General features: G+C 55.4%; 1 protein-coding gene across 2 annotated transcripts in view; it reads right to left on the bottom strand.

Moving 5' to 3' along the window:
- Positions 1-12,630, bottom strand: part of KCNH2 (potassium voltage-gated channel subfamily H member 2) — a 61,644-nt gene that overhangs the window by 32,103 nt on the left and 16,911 nt on the right. The window lies entirely within an intron of this gene.

The raw sequence follows: 12,630 nt of genomic DNA, 5'->3' as shown, positions 1-12,630 counted from the left end.
CCCTCTCTCCCCCCCACACCCCGCGCTCCCGCCCTTCCCATTGGCTGAGCAGCGCCAAGGGCTCCCCCACCCCAGCCCCTAGCTCAGCCCCGGAGCCCCCTGGACTCGCGCGCTCTACAGAGGGGGAAGGGGCCCCTAGGTAGGGGAACAGTGAGGACAGGTGCGACGACTGGCCTTGAGACAGCCAGGGAGGGGACTGGGGGTTCCACCCCCACCCCTGACTGGAAGGGCTGAGGAACCTGACTTGGGGTGTGCTGGTCCCTTAATACCCTGGTCGCCCACCACGCCAAGCCCCTCTGGGTACACACAACATGCGCTCAAAGTCTGATGTAGGTGACACGGGCCAGACCTGGGCCCTGGGAGGACAAGCCCAGGGTCAGGGGAGACCCGGAAGATGCGAAGGGCGAGATAATCCCTAGACCCCGAGTGGGGCGCGATTTGAAATAAGGACGGGTGAGACCGGAGGGGCACGCACCTTGAGCAGGGGAGACCTCCCAACACGCACACACACACGCACACATACACACGCGCACACACACACACACACACACACACACACACAGCGCTCCCCGGGGTTATTCGGGGGCCCTCCTGCACAGAGAGGTAACATTCTGACACGAGTTGCGGCCTCCTAGCTGCGGGATCAAAGACAGGCCCCTGAGCTCGAGGTTCCAGCTTGGGGATCCCCTTGTGCTCCCTCCCTCTGCAGCGCGGGGCCGCGGTGCAGGCCCAATCCGCGGCGGGCTCGGGGCCCTGCGGCGCTGCGGCGGCCCAGCCCCTCGGAGAACCCTGGCCTAGCCGCAGGCCCCTCCCCCCCGGCCAGCTGGCTCGCTCCAGCTGCAGCTCCCTTATTTAGGCAACGAGGCCTGAGGATGCTCAAGGGCAGGCAGGGTGTCTGCCCGCTGCCTGCCCACCGCCTGCCTGGGTCTAAGGGAGGGTCTCTGGGGCGCGGTGTCCGTGGCCTGAGCAGCCAGGCAGGGCCCTGCGAAGGCCAGGGCAGGGCGGGCAGAGTGTTGACAGCTGAGCGGGCTGGTGGGGAGGCGTGGGCAGCTGAGCGGCCAGCCCAGCCGCGGGTCCCCTCCCGGACAGCGCAGATCTGAGACCCGGCGAGATGGATGGGGCCATGTGGGGGCCCCTGAGGGCTTGCAGCTGCCTCTGTCCTTGGAGCAAGGGGGTGGGTCCTGTCACCCGGGAGAGAACCATCATGGGATGTAGGGGGAGGGGAGGAACAAAGGGCAAAGAAGAAGCAGAGTCTGGAAGGAGAAAGGCCCAGAGGAAGAGGTCTTGGTGAGACCACCCTACCCAGACTCTCACCTTCCACCCAGGAGCAAAAAGATGCAAACACTGGGGCCAGACAGGGCCATTGGCCAGCAGATGACACCTCCTTTTTATTTGCTGGTGGGTGGGCAGTGACTCAGGGAGGCAGCCAGTGGGAGAGAAGGAGGTGGCTCCACTAGCTGATGCTAAAAAAGACCAGAGGCTCTTGCCTGTACAGTCATCCCCTCGGCCCTCTCCACCTCCCTCCAGCAGCTCCCTCACTCCAACATGCCCTGGGCCTTCCATAGCACAACTCTCCTTCCCTTGTGACGGGGCATCTGGGTCCTGCCCTGCGTCTCCCCACCTTGCGACCACTCCTGAATGCTGGGTTGCCTGCCCTAAGTCCAGGCTGATTCCAGTTTGAGTTGGGCGCCTTCCCCTCCAGGCTGGGGAATTGAGAGAGCCAAGAGGGGCCTGCAGCGAGGACAGGCACCAGGAGAGAGGACATGGATGGGGACATGGATGGGGACATGGATGGGGGGCCATCAGCAGCATTTCCTTATTTCCAGACTAAGGCCAAAGGAAGGGAGCTGGTCATCTGGCCTGGCCAGCTGTCCACACTGTGGTACCATGTTCCCGGGACAGGCCTCTGCTCTCATCCCATGGGAGGATGAAGAAATCAGAGGGACCCTTGAGTCCCCAAAAGAGCAGAGACCAGACAGAGTAGCCCTCCTCCTGAGTATAGAGGCAGGTGAGAAGAGGCCTGTTCCATCAGGCTAAGGAGAGGCAAATGTCTCTTTCTCTCTCTCTTTCTTTCTCTCTCTCTCTCTCTCTCTCACACACACACACACACACACACTCAGAAGTCAAGCCGAATGCAAGTTTCTGACTTCCTGGAGGATGAGAAGAGGGTCTGAAGGCAGTCCCACTGAGCCACCCCACAGCCAAGGATAAGGATGTGCAAGAGAGGCTGTGACATGGGGCTGAGGTGTCTCTGAAGACATCCTTCTTGGGGCCACAGGTACCAGGCACCAAAAGGTAAAGAACAACAGAGAAGCTGACGGAAGCAGCCGTCCACCACCGCCCCCCCACCCCCCGCACCATCTTCCCACCTCCATTACCCCCAGATCCAAGAGTGAGAGGGAAGTGCCCAACCTTAAAACCTAAAGCAACCAGAGTCCACCCACCCCACTTCAGCCCACAGAGCCATTTGCAAGGACGTTCCAGGCAAGAACTCTCCCCTCCCCCCAGCCTGTCTGTGACTGAGAGAAGGGAGAGGCTGTATTGACAGCAAGACAAGTAGGCTCCTCCCAGCTCCCAGAAACAGACAGTTTAGGGAGAAAAGTCTGCAGGGAAAACATCCTGCCCACCCCACTCTCTGCTCCTGCTCAGTGTGAGCGAGTCAAGCCAGAACATCCTGAAAGGAAATAAGAAATTGAAGCCTGTGCTTCTTAGTGGACCCCAAGGGACAGGTCAGGCAAGACACAGCCAAAATAGGGCCCAGGAGAGCAACTGACAATCACGAGGGACTGGGAAACAGTTCCAGTCAGATGGGCGCAGGAAAGACATCTTATGGTGGAATGGTTCCTCAGAACCCCCCAGGGAGGTAGAACAGAGTGCAGTCCCTTGCCACTCAAGGGGAAGCTTAGGCTGGCGGGCGGTGGGGGGGCTTACTTTTCGGTGCAACTGAGTCCTGAGAAGAGAGGTGTCTTCAGATATCAACTGGCGTTGGAGGAAAGTAAGATCAAAGTGGCAGCATATTGTGCCCCCAGAAGCGGGGACTCGGAGCTTGCCGAAAGCAAGGAAGGACGGGGGGGGGGGGGGGGGGGCAGAGGACGGAGGGCCGCCCACCTCAGACCCCTACCCGGGGGCCGGAGCTCCCTCCCGTCACTGCCATCTGCAGGCCCCCTGCCGCAATCCTGTCAACGCGCAGCCCGTAGTCAAGGTCTCCTGGCAAACCTGCTACCCACTGTTGATGGGACTTCTTCCCCACCATGGTGATATCAGAAGCAGCAAGTAAGCGCTGGACACTAGGACTCAGGAGACCTGACTTCCAATTCCAGTTCTCCTACTAGTCCCATCAACATATGTTTACCAGAGGCTTCCTGCGCACTGGTCCCTGCCTGCCAAACCCCACGGTGGGTGGGGATAGAAGGGACAGGCCAGGCTCCCTCCTCCAGGGATTCCCAGTCTAACCAGGCTTGAGAAAGAAATGGTATAGTCTGCCTTAAGTGCTGTGGGGTTATTATAAGGAGGTGTCATTTACTTTCAACTGAAGAGGCTGGGAGGGCCTGCAAGGGGCGATTTCAGAGAAGTCTCTGAAGGCCGAGATGGGGCTTCATTAGGCTTCACTAGATGTGCTTCATTAGGGCAGAACCACGGCAAGTGGGAGGGGGACAACAATGGGCAAAGGCATCGAGACCAGAGAATGAAGATCAGGTCTGGGGACAAAACAGTTTGGTGTGGTGCCACTGGAGTGATAGGCAGAGCCATGAGCAGAGGACTGAGGGGTATGGATTTTATAGTCTGTGCACAGGGACAGTGGTGGCAGCTCAGACGTAACTGTCCACGAACACAGAAATCATATTTGTCTTTGCATAAATTCTAGCATAGAGTCAGTAGCTAATAAAGGTCTCTTGCATGAATGAAATGTGCATAATAGTTTGGAGAAACTGAGGCCAAAATGAGGTATTTCAATTACTTATTGCTGCATAAGAGCCATCCCAAACTCCAGTGACTTAAATCGATGACAGTATTTATTTTGCCAAAGTCCCTGTCATTTGGGCAGGTTCAGCCAGGACCATTTGTGTCTGTGCCATGCATATCAGGACTGAAAAGCTCATTCGCTCACATCTGGTGATTGATACCAACTGTCACCTAGGACTGGGGCCAGAACAGCTACAAGTCTTTTCTTGTGGCTGGCCTCACTTCCTCCCAGCATGGTGGCTGGGTTGCTAGGCAAGTGTCCCAAGAGAGGTCCAGGCAATAGCTGTGCCACCTTTACTAACATAGCCTCAAAAGTCACATAAAATAACGTCTGCCATAATCATGGCCCATCAGATGCAAAGGGAGGGACAAAGACCGCCCCCCCCCACTTCTCAATGACAAAAGACAGACAAGTCTGGCGGTATCTGCTGGCATGACCATCTTGGAAAGTTCCAGTCTGCTACAGCGAGGTATGCAGTAGTCCAGGAGAGGGAAGTCAAAGACTTGAACCAAGTCAAAAAAAAAAAGACTTGAACCAGGTCAGAGGTGATGGAAAGGGGCCTGTTTGTTGTGTAACTTTAGGAGGATCACTAAATCTCACTTTCCTTACCTGTAAAATGAGGAGACCAAACAAGCTGATCTCTGAGATCCCTTCCAGCCCCAACAGTGAGTGATTCCCTTAATTCTACACAACCACATTCTGCACCCACTCATTTCCCCTCAGTGCCCATCTCCACCTCCCTCTCCAACTCCTGCCTCTGCCGTCTGATCCAGGTGACCTTGAGGCCGACGATTACTCACAGACAGAACCCTGGTCCATCCTGCGTATTTATTGCAGATCAAAAATAAGTGGAGTGGGGGACCCATAAGTGTAGGTGAGAACACGCTCTGACCCATCAGTCTCCCACTGCAGCCTGCTGTGTGCTCATCACCATAGGGTCTCCTGAAAACAGACAGACATACGGTACAGACTCCATCTGCAAGGAGTTCATCATTTAACTCGAGAGAACTAATGAGCATGAATGATCTGATGTGACCCTGTGCTGCTGGTAATAGGTACAGGGGAGTTCAGAGGAGGGAGGGTTCTAAGTGGGTTAGGGCAGACTGGAGGACTTCCTGGGAAGGTTGGGTCCTCCTGGACAGGCAGGGTTTTCTTGGACACAGAAGAAGGGAGTGAACATTTTCGCTAAGTAAAAACCCAACAGGAGTCAGATGTAAAGTCCTCCCACCGATCTATTTACCCCCAAACAACAAAGAAGGGAGGTCAGTTTAAAGTTCTTCTGCCTGAGAACCTAACATCCATGTGTCCCTGAGCTAAGGATGCAGCTCAGCCTCCCCAGACACCAGCAGGGGCTTGGGTGAGGCTCCAGAACTTAGCAAGTTGTAGAAGTTTGAGAATTACGATATACGAAGCACTGATGGGGAGAAAGAACCTGATTATAAAGGGAGGACTAGGGCAGTTGTCTAGGGGCTGAATAATTATTTACTAAGCACCTACTATGAACCTGACATTGTTCTAGGATTTGGTTGTTGCTGTTGTTGTTTTTAACTAAGGCCCTCAGAGTTTGCAGAAACAGTGCACTGTTTGACATAGACTGAGGGGTTATTTCTGGGCGTTCTGAAGAACTAAAAAATATTAAGGAGCAAATTATACTTTGGTGCCACCCTGCCAGGGAAGCTGGCCTGGCAGGAGATTCCAAGCTGTCAGGTCCAGCAGGGCGGGAGTCCTGTCTCTGTCCAAGGTGCTGAAATCCTTCCATGCCAGGCTCGGCAGGAAACCAGGGAGGGCAGCTCAGGTGAGCGAGAGAGAGGCCCTTCTCCCGACTCAGTGAGTTATACAGCAACCCCAAGCCATAAAAATGCATCTGTAACTGGACAGTAGCTCCAGGAGGCAGCATATGGTGAAGGAAAAGCTGGATTTGCCAATTGGTGCTACGAAGCCTCAGGTCGCACTTCTATATGCCCAAAAAGTGCTTTCCTCCCTTACCCCCACCCAAGTCATCAAGGGAAAGATATGAATCCTCCCCTGAACTTTACATTTGAAGTTCCTTGGCTTTTCCTTGGGGGTTTGTGTTGCTTTATGAAATATTAGAGCCAGAAGGGAACACTTTCATATTTTAGAAGAGAAAACAGATTCAGAGCAGTGCAGATCCTTCCTCAAGTTTGTGCCAGAGGTTGGAAACAGAGCTGCACAAGAAGCAGCTCTCCGGGTTCTTAGTTAAGTGATTTCCCACCCCACATACCAGGCAAAGTCAGGGATTGATATACCACATATAATAAGAGCTTAAAGAAATCATGAATTAGGGGTACCTGGGTGGTTCAGTGGGTTAAGCATCTGCCTTCAGCTCAGGTCACAATCTCAGGGTCCTAGATTAAGCCCCACCTCAGGCTCCCTGCTCAGAGCCTGCTTCCCCCTCTTGCTCTGCCTCTCCCCTATGCTTGTTCTCTCTCAAATAAATAAATAAAATCTTAAAAAAAAAAAAAAAAGAAATCAGATTTCAAGGTGTATGTGAGAGAGAGAGAGAAAGAGAAGATATAAGACCCAGAGAATTCGAGATACAGAGGTGGCTATGTCAACTCTCCAGAGCTATTCTCCGTTCATTCTACTAAACTCATCAGGCAGAATCCAGAGCCTCCCCCAGCTTTGGGAGGAGGACGAGCATGGGCATGCTAATTTCACACTAGCTTCACATCCTGAAAGGTAGTTGTCCCACCCCATGAATCATCAACCAGCATGAAGGTTGGACCTGAAAAGAGACCTCAGGTCTAACAAGGTCTTCCACTTCATCATCTTCTCAGTCTACCCACAAATGATTATCTTTCACTTTTTATGTGTCCCATGCTGTGAGAGAGCCCTGAAGAAATACAGGGCATACAATCCAGCCTCTGGACCTTGAAAAGTTTGTACTTAGTCGAGAAGAAAAAATGCTCACATGTGAATAGATAATCTGTTGCAGGGGCTAATTACAAGAGATGCCACATGGTCCCAGATCCCAAGTGGCAAGAAGTGGTGCAAACCATAAATGCTTTGACTTCGGAGTAGAAGAGACTGTTTTAAGGCTAGAAGGGGAAGGGGAAAAAGCTTTACAAAGCAGGGTTTAGGGAAAATTTGGCTGAGTGGTCAGGACACCTCATCTCTGTCCCGCTGGATAAGAGCAGTCCAGAGTGGGGCCTTCTTGTAGGAAGATAGAGCTGGTGAGGGTATGAAGGTGATAGTGGAAGCCGATTATGCGCAGGAGCCTGAACGTCCAAGAAGAGGGGTATCGATTTTTCTTCCCTAAAAAGGAAAGAGCTTGGATGCTCCCTCTTCTGGATGCACGAGGCAAAACAGCATCTAAATCAGACCTCCAAGCACTGAGGTTGGCCATTTCTCACAGCAGCCCAGGCTGGCATTCAGGAAGCCAGGGAACAGAATGGGAACCCCAAGAAAGGCCCGCATCATCACCAACAGCAAATATACCGGGAACATCTGGTTTTCCAGAGTCAAGGGGCTTATAATCCAATTGGGAGGGCAGGAAGACAACCCAGTGGCTAAAGCTCTAGCGGGGCTTGGGATCCGGGCGTCTGTAGGGTCTGTAGGCGTCTCCTCTCACCCTGGGTTAAAGAAAGGGCCTGGTCCCTCCCAAGGGAACCTGAGAGGCAGGCAGAAGGGGTTCTGCCCAACCAGTCCTCATGATGGTTGCTATGGAATTTCCAGGCTGGGCACACTTGATGCTCCAAGTCCCAGTTCCCAAGAGACCCAGCACCACAGCAACCACACCAGGAAACTGGGACAGACTGAAGGACTGGAGGAGAGAAGAGGGGAGGGAGGTAGGAGGGGGCAAGGGAACAGGCCTGTCAGACTGACCCCTGACAACTGCGGCCTCCTATGAGGAGCCCCCAGAGCCTAAGTTGGGGGTCCCCATGATCATCATTTGGGAGACCTCAGCTTGACCCTAAAATCTCCCCATTTTCACTCTGGATCCCAGGAGCAAAGGGCAATTTCAAGTCTCCACGAATGTGAAAACATTCATATCCATCCTGACGTGCTTATTCCAAATTAGTTTTGAAGGGACAGGAACCAGAAGAGGAGGCAGGTCCAGGAGGGGCACAAGTACACATCCGTATTCACTCATACACACACACATACACACATACACACACATGCTCCTACTTACAAACACACACACACACACACACAGAGGCATGGGCACAACATCTGCTCAGGACTCTGGCTTAGCAGAAAGAGTCTAAACCTCCAGGAGAATCAAGGCCTGCAGATACCCAGGTCTCCCTCAGGAAGTCAGTGCCAACTCCCCAGGAGCACCAAAGGCTGACAGTCCCTGGTCATTCAGGGCAAGGTCTCAGGATTCTCAGAGGTCTCTCTGCCCACTGACTTTCCTACCAGTCTGAAAGCCAGGAGACAGCACAATATCCAGAAAAGAGTCAGTGTGCCCTCGGGAGCACACCTGGGGACCAGGGCGACAGGTGCAGGCTCCAGAGGAAGCCCCCTGCACTCCTTCCCACGACTCCCCAGCAGCCCCTGACAATCACCCCTCCAGCTGCGGGGAGCAGGGTTCCCTGTGCCTTCCATTAACCCTCCCTGGTGTGGTCTGTGCCGAAGCAGGGAGCTTTCCCAAGAGAAGATACCCGTTCTCCTGGAGTGGGCGGGTCAGAGCCATCATCAAGACCTTCAGGCTTATGCACGTGAACCACTACAGGGCCCTAGGGGATTAATGTGGACCCCACCCCAGCTGGGCCCAGAGGCAAGTGCCACTGAGCCCTTGCTCATTCTGGATATCATCCTCTAGGGATCCCTGAGGCCAGGCCTTGGCTCCAACCTCTTCTCTTCAGCTCTCTGCTGCCCCCATGTGGCTTCCTCAAGAAGGATCGCGCCTGCCTGGCGGCTCCCTAGTGCCAGCCCAGGAGCCCCTTTTAGACTGACAACATCTCCCACCGCCTGAGTCCTAAACACCCCAGGCCCTGCCCAAAGCCTTTCCCAAAATATCCAGCTCCCACCTTGCAATCGGGAAGATGAGCAAACCTCTGTGCTTCCAACCCGTCCTCTCAGCACAGCGTGAATTACATCAGACAGAGGCTCCTAAACCAAAGGAGGGCTGCTCCCCTCGCTCATGGCTTCCCCCCCTTCCCTTGCCTCCTTTCCCCTCAGCTCCCCACCCAGGCCTTGCCAGCAGGCAGGAAGGAAGCTGCTCATAGTGGGGAGGGTGGGGCACTTCCAACTCACACTGAACAACTCGGGGTTGGGCTATAAAGAGTCAGGGCCTTCCGCTCCGGTCCCCCGCCACCCTCCACAGCCCCCACAGCCCCCGCACCCCCCTTCAAGGCCAGAGCCTTCCCTCCCCCAAGGTCAGGGCATCCCATGTGAAGCACTGCCCGGGCTCTGCTCTGGAGGGAAGACAGGAACAAGATTTGCTTCCTTCTAAAGGAGGAGACGTGGGCCTGGCTGCTTACCCACAGAAGAGTCTGTCGCCTGCACGGACCGGGGTAGATGGGGCTGGGGTCTGGACCCCAGAGAGACCCCATGGTCTCTCCCCATGGCAGAGAACACGGCCACTGCCGGAGACCGAGGGGCTGGGCTCCCAAACAGATTCACTCCAAAGACCTTCCGGCTTAAAATCCCTCAGTTCAAAACTGAAATTGCTTTTCTCTCAGTGGAACTTCAGGTCTGCGGGGCTTGAAAATTTTGTCTTTTCAGAAGTTAGTCTTCAAAGTGCGGTGGCTAAGAAGAGCCATGAGCCACTGACTGCATCAGGCTGGATGCCCCAGTAGGGATGACTGACAAACAGCAAGGTAGAGAGAGACAAGACTGGGCAGGGCCCTGGGGAGGAAAGAGAAAGGCCTCATCTCCCCACCTGGAAGATTCAGGAAGGCCAGAGTCCCTCGATGGAAGTTAGGACACCCAGGCCAATGCTGGCCGAAGTCCCAGGAAAAGTAGGAGAAGAAAACCTTCCCGGACAAAGCCTTTCTCTGTCTCTCTTTTGACTCTTTCCCCTCTTCCTAAAATCTCTGCCCAGATCAACCTCAGTAGAACCACCAGTGCCACTGCATTGAACTGTCCCCAATCTCCTGTGGGCAGAAAGTGCCCCATCTTGGATGTCTCACCCTTCACCAGACTGACCCTCTCCTTCTCTGCTCACCCAAACCTGTCCAGCCTCTCAGCCGACTCCTTTCTCAGGGGCCCCTCTCCACTGCCTCCAGAACACAGCTTCCCGTCCCGAGGGGCTGCATGTATTTACAGCTGAACAAGTTCATAGCGAGCCTACCAGGTGCTTCGTACTCGGGCCCAGTAGGATCCCAGATAAGAACCTGGTCTGAGCCTCCCGGAGCACACACACTCATTTGGGAGATAAACCCAAGACACAGAGCAAGCTGCGCACGAGCCAGTCGTGGGAGGAACCCGCGCAGGAGATATTGCCAGGGGCCTGGTGGCCGGGAGACGGAGTGGCCTGGGGAGCGCAGAGAGGTTCTCCCCAAGGAAACCGGCTGGAGCTGTGTGCTGGTCAGATCCTCCAGGAAGCACACCAAGAAGAAGCTAGAAGCGTAAGAGAGGAACTGCGGATGGTGTCTGTGAAAGATAACGGGGAGGCGGGGGAAGTGTCCAGAACAGGAGGCAGGACCGACATCTCTGGAAGGAGAGAAGGAAGAAGAAAGAGGCTCAGACCACAGTGAGCGCCGAGAAGCTCTCTGCCAGGCTGCCAGGAGAACCAGCCACAGAGGAGTGCCCACCGGGCTGAAATGGCGAGCCCACGGACCTCCCATAGCTCAGAGACTAAAGCTTCCAGGGCAGCACGTGGCCTTAAACCCCGGGCACGTTCTGAAGGCAGGCAGTTCCTGTGGCAGGTTCTCTCTGGAAGGGAGACCTGGGAAGGTTGCCCATGAGGAAGAGGAAGAGAGAGTCTCTTCAGTCAGAGGGCAAAGGGTGAGGTCAAGGGACAGCACAGGCAAGGGCCTGAGAACCGTCTGGGGATCCTTGAGGAAGCCCCTTTGTCCAGAAGAGAAGGTGTGTGCAGCACACTTGGGGAACTGTGGGCTGGGCCTGGGTGGTGCCGGGCCTTGGCCTGGGGTCAGCGGTTTCAGAGAGGGCCAGGGCAAGAGGGAAGCCCTGCTTTTGAGATGATTCTGGGGGCAGCATGAAGCACAGACAGGAGGGGAGGCCCCGAGGTCAGGAGACCACAGGGAGCGGCTTTGGGGCGAGTGCTCACCAGGACCCAGCATCTGAGGCTTGTTGTCACCTGTCCCTGAGGAGCGCAGCCACTGCCCCATTTCCTGGAGTGCAGGGAAAGGAGTCCTTCCCCGTCATGTGTATTTTAGATAGCGGCTGAATGGGAACCAGATATGGGGTCTGGTGAAAATGTCTGAGAGGTAGGGGCCTGGATCCACCCCTGCATTGCTGGGAAAGAGGGGTGGTGAGACGGGGGCCCAAGGGGCAGGTCCAGACCGAGCACAGGCCTTGTGCCTCTGCCTCCCGCTCATCCCTTTGTGAGAGAGGAGAAGCCAATCTCTCCAGGTGTCCAGGAGCTCAGGCTTCTTCGTGTTTCCAGGGTCCCCTCGCCTTCCTCCCTCCAAACTGGCAGACTCTACCTTCTTGGTGTGACCCCAGAGCTCGCAGCACAGCCTGTTCCTTCCGGCTGATCCGCCTGCCCGGCCCCCACCCAGGCCCACCCCAATCTTACCCTCCACTGCTTTTCAAAGGAGTCCTGCCAACACAAATCTACGTGTTTGTTTGCTTGCCTGTCTGCCTCTCCCAGTCTCTGCCTATTCCAGTCTCTCAACTTCCGTTTCTTTCCCGTAGTTTCTCTGAGTCTCTTAGTCCCTGTGATCTCAAATCCACGAGGCTCAGACCCCTGCAGACCCCAATGCCCCAGCTCGTGGTCTTTCTCCAGCGCCCCACCCCCCCGCCGATGGCTTAGAACTACAAACCCCAGTTTGCACAGCTGCCAGGAACAGTGCTGGTGGGCACCATCTGCACTCTGGGAATTGTAGTTTCCCCAGCCCCGTGCTCTTGCTAGGGCTCCCAGATCTTCTCAGTGGGCAGTCCCTGCTCAGCGCTGACTGCTGGTCTATCTGCTGACCCACCACCCCCAGGGAAGCGTGCGTCACTGGATGACAGGGTGGGGGTGGAGGCCCTAGATGGCAGCTTCCTGCTCTTTTGTGTCCCCCACTTGAGTCATGGGGGGCGGGGGTTCCAGGAAATTGGGGCTGGGAGGGGAAGGGATACCCTAATGCCAGAGTCAAGGACAAAGGGTCACTGCATCCTTGCTGAACTGTGTCCCCCAAGAGTTCCATGGCACTCCAAGGCGGGGGTCCAGGAGCACTTAGATGTAGACAGGACAGGGAAGGAGAGCACCTGCAGTGACTGTAGAGGTCCCTGTGGTCACTAAGAGTCTGGGAACCATCCCCTGCTGCTGACCCAGAGCTCACCCCCCGCCCAACCGCTCAGAGCAAGGCCAGCACGGGCAAGGTGAAAGTCCTCCGCTCTGGCCAGATGACACAAGAGGACCTCTCTGACCCTCTGATTGTCCACCCTGCCAACTCCACCCCTACCCCCTATCCTCACCCGCACCCCCTCAAATACACCCCTGCTCCTGCACCCCAGCCCTAAGGCTCCAAGAACACCTGGCTTCCCACTTATCAGTCCTAGTCCTCTGAGCGGAACCCAGGCGTCCG

Source organism: Mustela erminea, chromosome 11 (genome assembly GCF_009829155.1).
Source record: "Mustela erminea isolate mMusErm1 chromosome 11, mMusErm1.Pri, whole genome shotgun sequence".
Lineage (NCBI taxonomy): Eukaryota > Metazoa > Chordata > Mammalia > Carnivora > Mustelidae > Mustela > Mustela erminea.
Note: the sequence above shows the minus strand (reverse complement) of the source record. Positions and strands in the feature narration are given on the sequence as shown.